This window comes from Prunus mume, linkage group LG1 (assembly GCF_029339155.1).
Source record: "Prunus mume cultivar Tortuosa linkage group LG1, ASM2933915v1, whole genome shotgun sequence".
In the NCBI taxonomy this organism is placed as follows: domain Eukaryota; kingdom Viridiplantae; phylum Streptophyta; class Magnoliopsida; order Rosales; family Rosaceae; genus Prunus; species Prunus mume.
In genome coordinates this window covers 2,087,477-2,106,523 of record NC_142698.1, presented here as the reverse complement: position 1 = coordinate 2,106,523, position 19,047 = coordinate 2,087,477, and the positions used below count along the sequence as shown (strand labels likewise).

The window sequence follows — 19,047 nt, the reverse complement described above, 5'->3', positions numbered from 1 at the left end:
GATAAGCATGACATGAAAGATGTGAAATTATTGTAAGAAATAGAGTATGTGATCGTGTACTAGCAAATTTGCATAAGGAAACAGAATTCTAAATAAGTTTGATTTAAAACAAAACACTAACCCTATTATATTAGTTTGTTCTAATAATAGAACATGAACTAGTTGATCCTAACGAACATTGGAAATGCAAACTACTTAGAAGTGTTTTCACATTAATTTTCATAGGGATGTGACTAAAAGAATGATGCTGAAATGTCTATACATTGCCTATGGACTGTGAGTGCTATTCATCCTTGATCAACATGAGTAAGTCGTCTAACAAAGATGAGATGATATAATAGTAGTTGAAATGACAATGAATAATCCAAGAATGGTATTAGATGGATGTTTAAAGCATAAAGAAAGTTAATTGATATAAATGATGGTCAAAGTATTATTGCCAATATTTAATGAGATGGCAAATTAATCGAAGACATAACTATGTGGTGATATAACATTTCTCTATATAAGGGTATCCACAATTATGCTCCCTATTTTTTAATTTAAATTTATCTAAAAAAAATTAGAAAGCTATTTTAGGAGTATTTTATAAAATTTCAACGCAACTTTACTCCTTAATTTAGGGAGTCACAAATACTTTAACTATTTTCATTGTTTTTTAAGACATCATAAATCTCTCTCTCTCTCTCTCTCTCTCTCTCTCTCTATATATATATATATATATATATATCCCCTTCCATTGAAGGAATCCCTCAAATAATTTTATTTGAGAGACGCCCTTTAGGGTACCCTACGAATTTTTTTCCAACGATCCAAACTATCTATTTTTTAAGTCTACATTCATAGATCATCCTTACAAAAAAAAAATTAGACAAATCGGAAACCGTTTTGACATGCAATTGTATTCTATAAAATCAATGAACATGGTGCTTCAAGAAAGTACTAAAATTTCAATAACACAATTGAGCGGTAAAATGATATTGGATTCAAGTGATTTTATGTAGAGATGATCTATGAATGATTATCTAAAACACAGTTTGGATTAGTAAAATACAATGTGGAGTGGGCCCTATAAAGGTGTCCCTCAATGGAAGCTATCTGTATATATACAGTTCCATTCCATTAAGGGATCCCTCAAATAATTTTATTTGAGGGACGCCCTTTATGGTACCATACAAATTTTTTTACAATGATCCAAACTATCTATTTTTTAATTCTACATTCATAGATCATCATTGCAAAAAATTAGACGAATCGAAAACCGTTTCTACATACAATTGTATCCTACAAAATTAATGAATACTGTGGCTTAAGAAATTACTAAAATTTCAATAACATAATTGAGTGGTCAAACGATTGGATTCAAGTGATTTTTTTAGTAGAGATGAACATCGATGTTGAATATTGTTGGTGTGATGATACTTGCAAGGAGGGAAAGACCAAGCGCAATGAGTAAAAAGATTCAATCGAATTAGTGGAGGCTTGTCTTTTGAGGATGGATAATTTTATGATAAAGTTAGATGCTAGACGTGATGAAGATGTTGCAAAGAAGGTTGACCTTCAAGCCATGACAACTGAACTGTGAGGGGAGTTCTTGGTGAATCTCCAATTCATGGCCGATACCGTAACTCAAGAGTTTAATAAATAGTTTGACCAATTCCATCCTGAGTGTGGGAACATAGATTTTTGGCAACCACTCAGGTGATGCCACATGGATATTGGAATATTCATTATGTAAAGTAATTGTCCTAATTAAATCCTCATTTAACTGGCCAGTTATTATGATTTAAGATGGGGATATCTCCATAAATCAAGGATTCGATAATTGATTAAATCTCCTTGATTTACCCAATCTCCTTATTTATAGAAAAATAATAATTCCCTTAAAAAAGGAATTATTCTCCCATAAATTATACCGAACAAGGCACAAGATCATAGGGCTATATAAAGATAACATTGTATCACATTGAGGGGCTGTTTACTTACGAGGAATGGAGGAAGTAAGGAATCGTGGAATGTAGGAATCCTGGAACTAGTGAATCGTTATGCGAAGAATCATTCCCATTTAGCTGTTTACTAACCATATGGAATCAGAACATGAATAAGGTTGATTCCCCTTGTTATTATTTACTAATTCTCATAGAAATTCTATTTTCCTCAGTTCACCACCAAGTTTAGCTTGCATATCAGCAAGATTTGTTGAAAGAAATACTTGCAAAGAAGATAGAAATTCTATTTTCCTCTTCTATTGAGCGCATTGTTGGGCACTTGATGGTTGGGGATTTGGTTGTGTAAAGGTTGTCTCATCATCTTCCAAATCCTTAACATCCTCAAACGGAGATCCCCCATATGATGAACACTTGTATCCTCTCTCCTAACGTCTTCTTCATCATCTTCCATATTTCCAGCATTTGTTCTAATATCACGATCTTTTCTGTATATCTCTCCAAGTGCATAGTAGTGTGGAAACAACTCTCTTTACAAACCACTTGCATCCTTTTTGTTCTACAATTACGAAATATATATGCATTAGTTTAAATAAATATTAAGACAATATGCATAGATTTACCTTCACCCACCCATCAAGTGCACTTTTCTCACATACCAATGTCATGTCATCTTGATTCCATCCAAAACTACTTTGAGATAATGCCTCACCTAAAGCAGTATATTTTTCCTTCAAAATCTTCACTCTTGATTCATTATGGGGTGATGCCTTTAACCCACAATTCGTAAGTTTGGCTTCTAGCACGTTTTCCAATTTAAGTATCAATTTTTAAAGCCTGAGTCACCTCGCCATTTGGAATTTTGATGGAGTTCCATCAAGTATTCCATCAATATGCTATCCTCCTTAGTTGTCCAATAATGCTTATTTTTTCCTCTTCATGCATTTACACTTCCACTTGAAGTAGCAGTAGAACTCATGACGGTAAAGGATTTACCACATAAAATAAACAATAAACAAATATACATAATATTAAAAAAAAAAAATCTTTTTTATAACATGGTAATTAAGCTTAAACATACAAAGAATATCTTTAATACATTACTAAACATGATAAATGTGACTCAAGTACATTAAATAAACATGATAAATAAATTATTTCTTAACTGCACAATGCCTCTTTATTCCCTATTTCCATTCCATGTATTTCATATTTCATTTGCAAGGTTTTGCCTCCATACACTCCATTCTTCTGAGGACAAAGTCCCATCTACAAGCTGATTGTCCACTTGATGTTCAAAAGGATCTAAATCCATCTATCTTCTTATAAAGTTATGGAACATACAACACACATAAATTATACGACATTGTGTTATAATATCATTAAAGGATGGACTCCTAAAAATTGCACAACGCATGTTTAGTAAACCGAAACACCTCTCAATAACATTTCTAGCACTCAAATATTTCATATTGAAAAACTCCTTTGGTGTCTCAAGTCAGTGGCCATCCCCTCAATCATTAAGATGATAACGCTATTCTCTAAAAGGTGCAAGGAAGCCTGTGCCATTGGTGTAACTAGCATTCACTAAATAATAATAACTTAATGTAACAATAAAACAGTAAGACATATTCCTAAAGTGATATTATATGTATAATGGCAATGCACTAAATTAAAATATTAGTTTTTGAATATTACCATTAGGGACTTTTAGTCCATTTCCCTTAGTCATAGCATATTCAAGGACTCAACTATCATAGGCAGAACCCTCCCATGCAGCAAAAATATATATAAACTGCAAGTCAAAACAAGATGACCTCTCTATATAATAACGTATCTTTACTTTGCTTGATATGATCATGATTTTTTTTTCCAATCCTATAATAGTGAAGACAGAAGAAGAAGAAGAAGAAGAAGATAGATAGATAGAATGAATTACATAGCACAAGGCTTTGTTGCTGCTTCTGGGAGGCTTGTTGAAGAGGAAATGACGTTTGCAATGCTAACGTGAAAAAAGAAGTTGGAGCGTCTTAAAACTTCTTGGCTTGAGTTTTTATTTTTCTAAGGTTTGGGGTGTTTTGGAATTATGGTAATGTGGTAAGGGTATTTTTAGAAGGAATTAGGGGAAAAAGGAATGGGAATCAAATCAACTACCCCTTGTTAATATGATTCCTGGTTTTGAGGGGATGTGATTACGGATTTTGAGATAAGGCACTTATTTTTCTAATTCTTGATTACAAGTAAACGTAGGGGAAGTCAAGAATGGAAGTCATTCCATTTTCTCCCACACCCATTACTTATACATAAACATGCTCTGGGGTAACTTCCAAACCCTAGCACAACACAAGGCTCACGCCCCTCTCTCTCTCTCTCTCTCTCTCTCTCTCTCTCTCACACCACCCCTATCTCCCTTAGAAAAAACACTCATTTCCTTTCAAGCATTTGTGCATCTCCCTAAGACCATATTTTGACTCAGGCTTTGGAGGGCCTTTGGCCAACACCACATTGATGTTCTCTGATTGACTCATTTATTTTGCAAGGTTCTTAGAAGAATTCATTTAAGAGGTGCGATGATACTTTTTTAATATACTCGAGGAGAAAACTGCATCAAGAAATTGGTAATCCAAGGGAAATTTGTTTCCTTTCTGTTAATTAATTTCATTTAAGGCCGCCGCAACTACCAACTCCTTCACGGGTCCGAGCTATCCTCGTGGTGAGACTCCGAGCCAGCACCACAGTGCAGCACCTAGCCACCATTCTCAGGGTCCCATCGCCGAGGCCGCCAATCTACCTCGTGGTGCCATGGCTGAAACTTTTGGCCATCCAAGTGGCCCCGCGGCAGAGACTAGGAATCACCCTCTAAGCCCCATGACCAAGTTTGAGGTTCTCTCCCATGGCGACGCCATGGCCCATGTTGAGGTCTCTAACACCTTTGGCACTTCTGCCTTCCTCAGTAAGTGCATTTGTACCCTCCTACGTTGCCACCCACAATGGTCATGGCACTCGGTTACACCTCTATCGAAACCCTAGGTCGTGTGGAACTTGGATCCACACAATTCACTCCCACCGATCCAAACAATCACACAGATCTTAATTGCAATGTCGATGAGCTAACCAAGAGGTTCGAGGACCCAAACAACTTGGCCAATTGGCTACTCAGACAAGATTGACTTGATTCGCGACTTCGAATTTGGTCTTGTTGGTGAGGAAAGAAGGATGTACTAGAGCACCGAGGTGGAGGACATGAACATGCTGATCCATGACCAGAGCAAGGCAAGTGTCCGTTCGAGATTAGGCCTGTAGACCAATGTGCACTCAAGGTTGGGAGCGCAGTCCAATGTTCACACTCGCTTGGGCCCATGAGGAAGCATTCACTCAAGGTTAAGCCCACAAGGAGACCAGCCACGTAAACTTCCTCACGGAGAACATGAAGGAAGACACTCACCAGGTCATACTGAAAGAGCAGATTCCAAGCAGATCCTTTCACAAGTTCAATTCAACAACACGCCACACCAGCAAGATAGCTAAAGAGACCAACCCCTTTAACTAATAAAAAGGTTACTCAACGATGTCAACGCCGGGGACATTCTCAACGCGTACCGCATCCCTTACGAGAGAAGGACGTCGAGAAGCTCGTGAATGAATGACTTTGAAACCTAAGGGTTGAATGATACTTAGAAGACACTTTGCGCCAAGAAGTATACTAGGTGAACTCCTCTCAATTCATCGACAAGATTGAGCAGGCAGCTCCACCAAGGCGGTTAACAACACATTCCTTTACACCACTCAAAGGGGATTCCGATCCCGAATTCTATATAAAGCACCTCAGGAGTACCATGATACTTTACAAGAGTGGCGATGCACTGAAGTGCAAGGTGTTTTCCATGACCTTGTAAGGAGCAACTCAAGATTGGTTCCATACTCTGGTACCAAAGTCTATCGACAGCTTTAAAGAGTTAGTTCTCGTCTTCACAATGAAATACATTTCATACCAGGTGATCAAGAAGCAATCTGTTAGAAGAAGCATGATGAGTCTCCCCAAGCCTACATCAAAAGATTCAAGGGGAGAAATCCAACATATTGGGATGTGATGATCGATATTATCCTTTACTTTTAAGAAGGGCTTACTTACTGAGCAGAGTTAACCATTGCTTCAAGTCAGATTCTGGCTGATGTCTTCGCAATGGCAGAGTGCTATGAATTCTTGGATGATGACCGGATCGCCATGAAGAAATTTGGCAAACAAGTCGACCAATCGCAAAATGGGGCAAGTGAGAAGAATGACGAATCCTACAATAGAAATAATGGAGGAAAGCGCAATTCGTGACTTACCGAAGGTCGCTCTTTAGCTGGTAAGACTTAAGCAGAATTTACTATTTTGATCAATCAAATTTTCAACCAGGTGAAAAACAAGTAATTGGTGAAGAGGCCACTACCAACGAAATCTGATCCCACCATAAGAGACACCTCCAAGTATTACGCATTCCATTGGACTCATTGACACTATACCGGTGACTGCAAATCATGAAACAAGCATCTTTAAGGAGTTAGTGAAAGAAGGCCATTAAGAAGGCTTTTTAGTAGATCCAAGATTGTGATCCTGCCAAGCAGCTCGCTCCAAATGTCATAAGGATCAGTGTCATCCTAGCTGACTCCAAGGTGTTTGGGATGACCAGTAAAGAAAAGAAGAGAAAGATCAAGCAAGCGACCATAGTCTCCTAAGTCCTAACCGGCTGCCAATTTGAGGAAGATGATCCCGTCATTAGCTTCTAAAAAAAGGACTTACTCGGGCTTGATCTATCACATAATAATGCCTTTTTCATCAGCATTCAAGTTGTTCAAGCAATGGTTGACTGTATCCATGTAGATGAAGGCAGTGTAGCCAACATACTACAACTTTCAGTTGTCTAGCAGATCGGCATGGAGAACCTGATCAACAAGTCAGCCAGACCATTGACTAGCTTTAATGGATCAACTTCAATTACCGTGGGCACAATAGACTTAGATGTCTATTCTCTACTAGTGATCAACACGCAGACTTTCATGATCATCCATGCAATCTCCCCTACAATGGCATTTTGGACAGGCAAGATAGATGCATTCTCTTCTTCTAAGGATAACAACGATTAAGCAATGTATAGAAAATGATGCAGCCCAATGGTTGAAAGGAAGCAAGCAAGTAGAGTTCATTCTCGTCACTTCAACAAAAGAGAAAGGGAAAAAGCCTATCACTTCCAAATAGAAATTATCGAACCAAGATCAAGAAGAAAGTGTCCGTCTTAAGGCTTCTATTGAAGAATGATGAAAGCCCGAAAAGGATGTCGAACTTATACTTATTGATCCTGACAAGCCAGAGAGAAAAGCACGAATCGGCTCGCGACTCAGCGTAGAAGAGAAAGTGAAGTTGACCACCTTGCTTTAAAACAGCAAGAATGTGTTTGCATGGTTGTCATTCGACATGCCAGGCATCAACCCGCATGTCATCTACCACAGGCTTCATGTCAATCGAGCTAACAAGCCAGTCGCTCAAAAGAGATGCAACTTCGATCCCGAATGAATTGCCATCATCGAAGCCAAAATCGACAAGCTCCTAGCTACCGGCTTTATTGAAGAGATCTACTACTCTGAGTGGCTAGTCAACGTTGTGCTAGTGACGAAAAAGATCAACTCAAATGGAGAGTATGTGTAGACTACACATATCTCAACAAGGCATACCAAAAGATAATTTTCCTTTGCCAAGAATTGATCAGCTAGTGGATTCAACCTTCGGGAATCAGCTGCTTAGATTCATGGATGCATACTCTGACCACAATCAAATCATGATGCACGAATCCAACAAAGCAAAGACTTATTTCATAATCAAAAGCGATACCTATTGCTACAAGGTCATGCCCTTGGGGCTGAAAAATGCTGGAGCAACTTACCAGATGTTGGTGAACAAGATTTTCAAGGAGCAGATAGGCAAGACAATAAAAGTCTATGTCGATGATATGTTTGTCAAAGCTCCTTAGCGGGCAGATCACATCAAAAATCATGGCGAAGCCTTTAACCTGCTCCAAAAATACCAAATGAAGTTGAATCCAAGCAAGTGCACATTTGGAGTTTCACCTGGCAGATTCTTGAGGCACTTATTCACTCAAAAGGGAATCGAGGCTCACCTCAATTAAATCAAAGCCATCCTCAACATGAAGTCTCCCTCTACTATGAATGAAATTCAAAGCCTCACGGGCAGAAGAGCATCTCTCAACCGATTTCTTTCAAGATCTATTGACAAGTGCAGACCATTCTTCAAAGCCTTGAAGAAAGGACAAAGAGACAAAGGGATGAAGAGTGCGATGCAACCTTTCAAGACTTGAAAGCATATTGTGGCCTTCATTACAGCATGTAGAGAAGGATAAAAAAAGATGAAGCCTAATTGGAAAGGCCCCTATACGGTCAGCAGACTTGGGGGCAAAGGAAACTACACATTAGACACTTTGGAGGGAAAAGAAATTCCAAGCTAGTGAAATTCTTATCACCTCCAAAAGCACTATGTTTTCAGTTACTACTTAGTAGCTTAGTTCCCAGCAGATGACTAGGTCTATCTCACTTCAGCTGAATAAATATTATTGTTCATTTCATGTTGTTCATCAAATTATTTCATTTCAAGAAGTTGTCAAGAAATATTCATTCATGAGCAAAGGACAGCACCCTACCCAAGGGAATTTAAATCAACGGCTACTTGATTCATCAAATCGGTCACGTGGTCAACAGATCACAAAAGGACGAATTCGAGAAGTTCTTCAACTTTGAACATTTGTCTTCCTCAGTAGAGGGCGGCACCTTTTCCGTAAAGGTGGGTAAATAATTTAGCATCCTCAGGGAGATGCATCTACAAGCTCAGCACATGGTAACTAACTGGCGACTACTTAATCCGTTACGTCACTCACGTGGTTAACATTTCACAAAACGATGAATTTGAGAAGTTCTTTAACTTTGAATATTCGTCTTTCCATGTGATTTCTAAGGATAACAAAGTTTAACTTCGGTTAATTTCTAATCCTACTAAGTATGTTTAAGTTCCTACTTGGCATAATAGAAATCCATGAAGGAGTTGAGTCAAGCTTCTAGTCTCTCAAATCAGCAGACATTTTCAGCTCAGGCTAAAGTTTCCCTAAATTAAAAGAACCAACAAGCTGTGAAAGCAGTTAATAGACCCACATTCAAAGTGCTAACATGCCACAAAAGCAATCATCATACCCACCTTCAAAGCTTCAGCAAGCCACTCAAGCTGTCAACATACCCAAAATTCAACAAGGAATAGACTATCAGCAGATCCAAAAGTTCAATTATAATTAAAAGCGGTTAACAAGGCCAACTTCAACAAAACATAAAGAGATGGTCAATCTAGACCAATACTTAAAGAAAAATAAAGTTAGTAAGCTACAAAGAAGAAAAAGTCTTCATCTACTTTGAGACTTCAGCATGAGACTCTCCATTGTTAGGGTCCTTCTTAGCTCCAGTATCATGAGCAGCATTCTCTTCAGTTGTAGTCTCATAAGTCGCATTCTCTTTAGTTGCAGTCTCATCTACCGCATTCTCTTCGGCTCCAGTCTTATCAGTTGCTTGCTCCTCAGTTGGATCTATATCTGCAACATTATTTTGCTCGTCTTCAGTAAAGAACTTTTATGGGCAGAACAGTTCAACCTCTTCATAACTGAGGGGGTAGTAGGAAGCATCCCCTCTCTTGCAATCCAAGTAGCCTAGCTTGTAAGCATCAACAACAGCTGTGAACTTGGATTCTTAGGTGCTCTTCTAGAAGGCATCGAACTTTTCATATATATTATCATAACCTTAAGACAGTTCAACGAACTCACGTTTCAGCAGGAAACAGGCTTCCTTCCGTTAGTTCAAGGCAGTGGAGGAGGCGTTACTTTCATCATCCTTCAAGGCAAGGGAACTCTTAAGCAAGGATATTATCCTCTCCAAACAGGCAGTCTTTGATTTTTCTCCTTCTAAACGCTCTTGTGACATGCTTCTAGACACTTTTGCTTCATTGAAAGTAGATAAGTAAAGACATCATTCTTCTTCTCCAAATTTTCAAGCTGAGAAGAAGATGGTGCTATAATAGATGAACACCAAATACCCTTCATAGAAAAAATCACACCTTTTTGAAGCAATCCAATGACTTCATCTTTCTGCTTGATAAGCTTGACAGAAAGCTGGTCTTTAGCATATCAGACATGCAACCATCTTGAGCTCGGCTAGACTTGGTCCTCTTGGGCAGATTATTGTTACTCCCCTCGAGCACTTGGTAAACCTTTCACTTGAGCATATCAAACTCTATTTCCTGAAAATAAACCCTCTAATCTGCTAGTATTGCAGATTTTCTTGCCCGTTGAGATCTTCTTACAGGTGGTTCATCATGCTACTCAAGATGTGCGGTAGGCTGCTCAAGTTGTGCGGTAGGCTGCTCATCCTGAAAAAGATTGTCAATTTGCTGTATAATATTTTGTGGAGCAATATCTTGCGGTTGAGGAGTATCGGCAGAAACTGGTGCAATGTTTCCACCGACTTTGAAGGGGACAAAAGGAATGGGCAACATAAGGGTGTGATCATTTGATGTAGAGGCATGTGTAGATGACTCTGTCTCTTCAAAGTTGTAGTTCTTCTAAGAATTAGTATGTCCTGCAACTGAATGCTTAATGAACTTTGCATTATGACTCTCTGCAATTCTAGTATGAGAGTGCGGACAATAAAATTTATAACCCTTAGACTTTTCAGAATATCCAATGAAATAGGAGCTAGTTGTTTTTTAATCTAGTTTCTTTTCTACTAGATTGTAGATTCTAGCTTCAGATGGACAACCCCAAACATGTAATTAAGCAAGACTAGGTTTTCCTCCAGTCCACATTTCAAAAGGTCTTATTAGGCATTGATTTACTAGGAACTCTATTCAAAATATAATTTGCCGTTTTTAGTGCCTCTCCCCATAGAAAATTAGGTAGTTGTGAACAAGTAAGCATACTTCTTACCATGCCTTTAGGAGTCCTGTTCCTCCTTTTAGCCATGCCATTTTGTTGTGGAGTTTTAGTTGCGTACTGAGCTACTATTCCATTTTCCTGCAAGTAGATAGCAAATGGTCTTTTCTGTTGTCCAGCCTCTGTGTACCTGCCAAAATACTCTCCTCCACAATCTGACCTTACAATTTTAATGTGTTTGTCCAATTGCTTTTCAACTTCAAGTTTAAATTTTTTAAAACAGTTTAAGACTTGTGAATTTTCAGAAATTAAGTACAAATAGGTATATTGAGAGTCGTCATCTATAAATGTAACAAAGAAAGAGTTGCCACAAATGATTCTTGTTGGAAATGGACCACACACATCTGTGTGAATGATTTCTAAAAAGTCATTGCTTCTAGTTGCACCAATTTTTCTTGTATTAGTAGTTTTACCCTTGAAACAGTTTATGCAAATTTCAAAATCCTTTAAATCCAAGTTTGGTAAAATGTTTTGTTTTATTAATCTAGTCATTCTATCCTTTGAGATGTGCCCCAATCTTCTATGCCAAAGCATAGAAGAATTTTCATTAGTGAGCATTCTCTTGGGTGCAGAATATTCAATGTTGAAACATTCTTGAACTTCAGTGCATTGAATTTGCCATAAATCACCACTCAGGAAAGCATAACCAAGCAAATCATTTAATTTATTATTTCAAAAAAGTTTTAAACTTTCACAGTCACCAGTGAAAGCAAAACCATCTTTTACACAACTAGACGCTGACACTAGGTTCCTTTTCATCGAAGGTACATAGAGTACTTTATTCAAAAACAAAAGAAAACCAGAAGACAACTTTAACTCAATACTACCAACTGACTCAACTTCTAATCTAAATCCATTTCCAACAAAAACTCTATAATTCTCTTTACTTTGTATCATCTCCCTTCTGAATCCCTGTAAAGAATTTGTAATATGTGTTGTACAACCAGTGTCAAACCACCAAGAATTTTGAGGAATAAAAACAAGATTTGACTCAACACATACATTAATAAAATCATTTGTTAAAAATAGCATTCTTACCTTTCTTCACCAGCCATGCTTTGAAACCATCGCAATCCTTTCTCACATGACCAGATTTTTGACAAAAATATCATTTGGCAATCTTTTTGTTCACTTTCAAGTTTTCAAAAGTAGGAGGATTTTGATCATTTTTAGCAGGTACAATAGAGTCATTGGAAAATTTCTTACCAGAGGTTGATCCTCCAAATTTTTTATTTCCATACTTCTTTGGACCACCAACTTTTTCTTACTGTTGACTGTATCAACCAAACTAACAACCATTGTCTTACCCTTTTTGAGCCTGTCTTCTTGCTCACAGCAAATTGAGATTAGCTCATTGACTGACCATTTGTCCTTCTGAGTATGATAGGAGACTTTAATTTGTTCATACTCAGGAGTCGAGGAGTTGAGTGCCATATGAACTATAAACTCATCATTAATAGGTATCTGCAGGCTAGTTAACTTGTTGACCACATCAACCATCTTCAAAAGGTGCTCGCGAACACTTCCAGTACCACCATGCTTCATGGTGGTAAATGTTGACAAAAAATTTCCAGTTTCTACCTTTTGGGATTTATGATACTTCTCCCAAATATTCTTTTGCAGCGTCACACTTCTTGATTCCACCACTTACATGTTCCTCCATGGGATTCTGAATGATCAGCAGTGACAACCTGTTGGTCTTGTCCCAATTGGCAAAATGACTTTTCTCTGCTTCAGTGCTTTCTGCAGTCAGATCAGCTGACTTCTCTTCTCTTAAAGCTACATCATATTCCAACAGTCCTAGCAAAATGTCAATCTCCTGTTTCCATTTCTTGTAGTTGCTTCCATTTAGTTTCAGAATGTTGGTGAAGTTCAGGGGATTGGCACCTAGCATTGATAACTCAATCCCCTTCAGTTGAGGGATCCCTCAAATAGTATTATTTGAGGGATGGGGCGCTCAGCCATTGGATGTCTTTTAATGAGATTGTGCGGCTGTGATTGTTTTAAAAGTTGTAACCCGTTTTCACTCAAATGACCCGCAAAAGACCGAAGTTAAGCACGCACGCAAAAGGGGAAACGAAGGAAGAGGAAGAGCCAGCCCTTGCAAGCTGAAGGGTAGATCCACCATCGCCAGTTGAAGAGCAGACCCGACAATCAGGTATGAGTATCGATATCAATGGTTATTTTTCTCTCACTTTTCTCCATCTGGGTTGTGGTTTTCAATTTGGGGTTCTTTAATATGGGTTTGAAGATTTCTGCTCAAGGTTGAGATTATACTTGATTTCTCGTGGGTTTCTTGATTTTGAATGGTTATGAGAAAACAAGAAACAATTTGATCTTCTGTTAATTAATAAGGAATGCATTCAAATCCTATGGGATTCACACTTTGATTTGTGAATTTTTTTTTTTTTCCACATTCATGTCAATTTCCTCTACTTTCTGTTGATTTCTATTGGGTTTCATTTTTTTTATTTATAAGAAATTTCTTGTAAAATTAGAGAATGAGTTCTAACGGCATAGGCAACCAAGACAAAAACAAACAAAAAAAGTCAATGTCATATTGGGATATCAAATAGTGAATGGGCTTGTGTGCTTTTCAATGACAAACAATTATAAGCATTATTTTTTAGAAATCTGCATGTACAAATGTATGAAGTCGCATTCATGTCATGTTCTTTTGCTCTGGCATGTCATATTGGAATTGTTGTATGCCTTGATACCTGTGTATCAAGTTGTGGGAGAACACTTATAAGCAAGGACAAGACGTTTTTTTGTTTCATTTTCACTGTCTGCCCATAAGGCAGTTGTGGCCTTGTTTCTCCCCCTCTTCAATGCTGATAGACAGTACTCGATTGCCTTGATTCATATAAATTGCAAGAACTAGATCACAATAAGAATCTCGGTCTCTTGTGTCTCTGTGTAAGGCTTGTGTGTGTATAGATGATATTTGTTGGTATATCTGACTCCATCCTTGTAGGTTCGGTTGTGCGAATCAGAAAGCAGATGTTGCCTTCGTCTTGGCATAGGTTCACATAGAAAGTATTGGAGCTATTGCTTTGTGAAAAAAACCGTAGAGACTTGTTAGCTGTAGTAGGTGCGCGCTAAACTGTATATAATCCTTTTTCCAAATTTTGTCTCATATTATGTTTACAATTACAACCTATATTAGTGATGCTTTCAATAGTTAAATGATGAGCTCTATTTAGCTGATTAACGTGTTACGGATATATTTTAGTCCTTTATAGTACACATGCAAAATTGTTTTTGTACTTGCTTATGAGATTGCTTACGAATTGTTAATATGCATTTGAAATTGAAATTGTTTTTGTGCTAGATAAAAAGTCCAATAGTAGCAGTGAAGTTCATGCGGAAATTTTATGGAGATAAGGTCCCTCTTACAGATATGAATCGGAATGTTTTGATTTGAAATGCACGTATGGTTGTGGCAAATTTCTGTAGAAGAAGAGCTTCGAAGGAGCAAACATGATTTAGTTGTTTCCATTGCAATGTTTGTAATCCAAAAGAAAGTGCTATATTCGGTGTGGAAATAATAATGATCAGAAATTTCTGGTTGATGACATGAGTTTGTTTGCAGAAAATACATGTGAACAGTGATGATTTGTCATGTGACTCCCAAGCCTGACTTAGGAACATTAGCATGCTTGGCTTTCGTGAATTATGCAGAAATTTGAATAGCTCTAAACTGCCATGAAGCTCTTTCAACCATCAAACGTTGATAATTACAGGTCCCAAGTGTGATAAAACAAACTTTAGATTTACATCACCTAATCTAAGGCATTGAGATACAATTTACACGCTTAACAAAAGAAGTATCACTAAAACATAAATGAGATCATGATTTCATAGAAACTCTGAGCCACAGCCTCCGTCTACTAAAGCCAAGCTTAACATTTGCGGGCAAAAATGATCGTCTCGTTCGGTTTAGCCATATAGCCTGCAAGAAAACAAAAACAAACGAAATAGATAAATACCTTCAATTATCATATTTTCTTCCTGCAATTACAAAACTTTCATATAACTCAAACACTATAAACATCTGAAAAAGAGATACACTCTTAAGTACTTCAAAGCATTTATAGTCATTTTAATGAATTCATGAATGACAACAGATTTAAAGTTTATTATCACTGTCATACATAAGCGAAGTATTATGAACATCACAAATTCAGTTAAGCAATTCTATTATATTTATCTTTATTAAAGTAAAAGAAGCAAGTTCCTGAACCGAATAGAACTGTATTATCATCTAATTTCAAAAAAAAAAAAAGATATGTTAAATCCTTAGGCTTTCACTGGCACATACAAAAACATATGCTTCAGAGACAGGGAAGGAAAGTGACCTTTTTCCTTTTCTTTACCATAACAAACAGTTACATTTTGTTTAAGGTGCTAAAGCCATTTTTATAGTATTCTGTACTTGGCTTACAATTCTTTAGGCTGAAATTGTTTAGGCTCACTAAAATCATCTACTTTCACTAGATAACATACAAATTTTAACTAACTTATCGTTTGGCTGTGTGCATTCTGGTTTTGAAAATAAAAAAGATTATTTGCAGACTTAGAAGGATTATTTAGACCACTTTTATGCGTTCCATAACAAAATTAAATAGTTATATCTCTTACCTCAACAACAATAAGTAAATGGCATGAATTTATACAAACTCATTCTCTATTTGTTGCAGATTAGTGAGTCCTAGAACTAACCCACAACAATTCATTTTTTTTCTTTGAAAAAAAACATGAAACGCAATAGAAATCAACAGAAGGTAGAGGAAATTGACATGAATGTGGGGAAAAAAAAAATCAATCCACAAATCAAAGTGTGAATCCCACAGGATTTGAATGCATTCCTTATTGATTAACAGAAGATCAAATGGTTTCTTGTTTTCTCACGACCATTACAACCCAACTCATATAACACATATACTCAAAATCAAGAAACCCACGAGAAATCAGGTGTAATCTCAACCTTGAACAGAAATTTTCAAACCCATATCAAAAAACCATCACAGAACCCCAAATCTAAAACCACAACCCAGATGGAGAAAAGAGATAAAAAAATAACCATCGACAGCGATACCCATACCTAATTGTCGGGTCCACTCTTCAGCTGGCGATGGTGGATCTGCCCTTCAACTTGCAAGGCTGGCTCTTCCTCTTCCTTTGTTTCTTCATATGTGCTTGACTTCAGTCCTTTGCGGGTCATTTGAGTGAAAACGGGTTACAACTTTTAAAACAATCACAGCTGCACAATCTCATTAAAAGACATCCAACGGCCGAAGCCCCATCCTCAAATAACACTATTTGAGGAATCCCTCAATGAAGGGACTGTATATATATATATATATATATATATATATTATTACAACAAAAAAACTAGAACAAAAGATTTTATGTTATAATAAAAAATAGAATCAGCTTCACCTTTAGGCAAGAAACTTTCTATCAAAATGTGTTTGCATAGCCAAGCATAAATCAACGAGAATAAAAAAATTATAAATTCCAACACCTTTAGGCAAGATGAAATACATAATGTTCAAGTTCTTCATGACTCGCTATACATTAGTGTACAGTAGAACCTAGGAGACAATTTCTTTGGAAATTAGCCTACCAGTCATAACCCATAATGTCATGCCCAGCACCGGGGTAGGTGGAAACCAGCAAGCGTGAGAAAATAAAAAGTAAAATAAAATAAAAAGAAGTCGAAACATGGGTTTAAAATAAACTTCTCTTATAAAAATAGTTCCCAAAATCTTACAAGTTTACAATTAATAAATAAAGCTCTATAACTCTCGTCTAATTTAGCATCAACTGGTTTATTCCGTTTCTTGCCCACTAATTCATCTTAAAAACTAAAAAGGGTGAGGGGTGAGCAACCACAGCTCAGTAAGGACATGAGACCTTACCACAATAGATTGATATAACTAAATTAAGTGACATGCAATCACACAACCAAAATATCACAATATTCATAATAATGCATGAATGAATGCTCTTTATCTATTCCCGTTAATTCTATAACTAGACAAGCAGACTTGCACGTCCCATACCATGCTTATACCACTTGGTCCCGAATGTCATGCCCATTTATATGAACTAACACCATTTTAATCATCCCAGAATTCCCCTTTTGTTAGTCATTTTGTCTAACTCCCTTTCGCCAGTCTTGAATCATCCAATAAAAATTATGTCCACTGTGGGATCCCTGAGACCTGGTACTTACCAAGAGTTAGACTCAACTACACAAAAGACTATTTTCATTACCCTCTTTTCCATCATTATCTTCTCCACCCAACAACTCCAACCAATTTCCATGATATGATATCAACATTATTCAAATAGTTCACAATACATAAATATCCTATATCAAGAACATTATACAATATCAAGAACACCCATTATCAAGGATTGAAATATCGCCGATACACTGATATATTGGCCGATATATCGATATTTTGAACTGTCGACACCGATATTGGGGGGTAAGGCCATATCTTCCCCGATATCGACGATATATCCCCGATAAGTGCTATATCCCCGATATTTTGCCGATATTCCCGATATTTCCCGATGCCCATAACAAAACCCAAAAAAATTCAAAAGTTTTGAAGCAAATTGAAACTGAAAAGATTTTTTGGAGGTATATGTGCAGTGATTAGATATATGTGTGAAGGCTTTTGGCAATATTCAATTCAAAAGATGTTTTGGAGTATGCATGTTTTAGAGTATGCATCAAAAGAATCTAGACCTAGTACTAACTCAAATGAATCTTATGATGGCTATGGTTATGTCATGTCTGATTATAGTGGAACTAGATATGGAGCTCAAGATGATGAAACAGATTATGGATCTACTAGTTGGGTTAATCATAACTATCCCATATATGGGAGGACAGTAGGGAGCTCAAGAGAGATATATGTGCACCATGTTCAAACATGGCTTACAAACTACTCGGGTTACATGACTTGGTATGATTATTGTATGAATCTAGATGGTTGTTCCACATTGTTTGAACCTCATAGGAGCTCTTCATTTATGTAGTTGGACACTCGTCTAAATTGTAATCCAATGTTCAAATAAACTATGGATTTATGCATGATTTATTCATTCTAATCAACTTTTTATTTTTAAACTTTTCATTAACGCGTATTACATACCACTTATATTTTATCATATATATATATATATCTTATTATTAGTAAATTTTGAGTTTTATTTGTTCAATACATTCATTGACAATGTACATAACATCTATGAAAGTTTTACACTAAAATTATGTGTTTCAATGCCTATATCTGTCATTTTTGTTAATTTTTTCCCGATACCCAAAACGATAACGATATATTCCTCGAAATATCCGTAAATTGGAGGCCCGATATTATCTGTACGGCCGATATTTTAATCCTTGCCCATTATAATAGCACACATAATATAGAGCTCACAAAATTTAATTAAATCAATCTTATGTAAAGATCCCCAAGAAATCCCTACCTTGTTTCCAAAGCTATCTCCAATTAAGAAAACACAAGCTAAGTCCTATGCCTCCTCCAAGAATTTCATCATTTCTCTCTTTCTTTCTTGGTTCATTTGCTATGAACATAATGTCCTATATATAAGGAAATAAGTCAGCAGTAAAACACCTTCTATTGGATGGTGTAATGGCGGTTGATTTATACTTCCTAACCAAGTAATATACATAGCAGATAAAGGAAGAATGTCTTTGTGATTCTTCCAACTCCTCCAATCATATCCTTTTCTCTTTGGTGAGTTGACTAACCTTGCTACTTAACATGGTTTTCACTTTGACACGTACAAGGTCTATGAATTAACAAAACTAACTAACAAGGTCTATTAATACATATCCGCACACACATATATAATAAGATATATGTATATATATATATATATAATAGAATAATATATGTAATAAGATATAAACAAATAAGTATTATTATAATAATATAATAATTAATATAAAAGTATAACAACAATATTTACATATACATACCAAGATAATTACACATACTAATATATATTTAACCAAGATAATCATATATTAA

The 19,047-nt window shown here is 36.5% G+C and overlaps 2 long non-coding RNA genes and 1 pseudogene across 2 annotated transcripts; 1 reads left to right on the top strand and 2 right to left on the bottom strand.

Annotated features, from left to right (window-relative positions):
- Window positions 1–2,137: 2,137 nt before the first annotated feature.
- LOC148920673 (uncharacterized) lies at window positions 2,138–2,925 on the bottom strand (annotated as a pseudogene).
- A 9,949-nt stretch (window positions 2,926–12,874) lies between these two features.
- LOC103343574 (uncharacterized) lies at window positions 12,875–14,546 on the top strand. The gene is made up of 3 exons (XR_514965.3): window positions 12,875–13,124; window positions 13,944–14,060; window positions 14,301–14,546. It is a non-coding gene; the product is annotated as an uncharacterized LOC103343574 (long non-coding RNA).
- A 113-nt stretch (window positions 14,547–14,659) lies between these two features.
- On the bottom strand, window positions 14,660–16,157 carry LOC103343575 (uncharacterized). The gene is made up of 2 exons (XR_514966.3): window positions 16,074–16,157; window positions 14,660–14,921 (listed from the first exon to the last, which is right to left on the bottom strand). It is a non-coding gene; the product is annotated as an uncharacterized LOC103343575 (long non-coding RNA).
- Window positions 16,158–19,047: the final 2,890 nt, after the last annotated feature.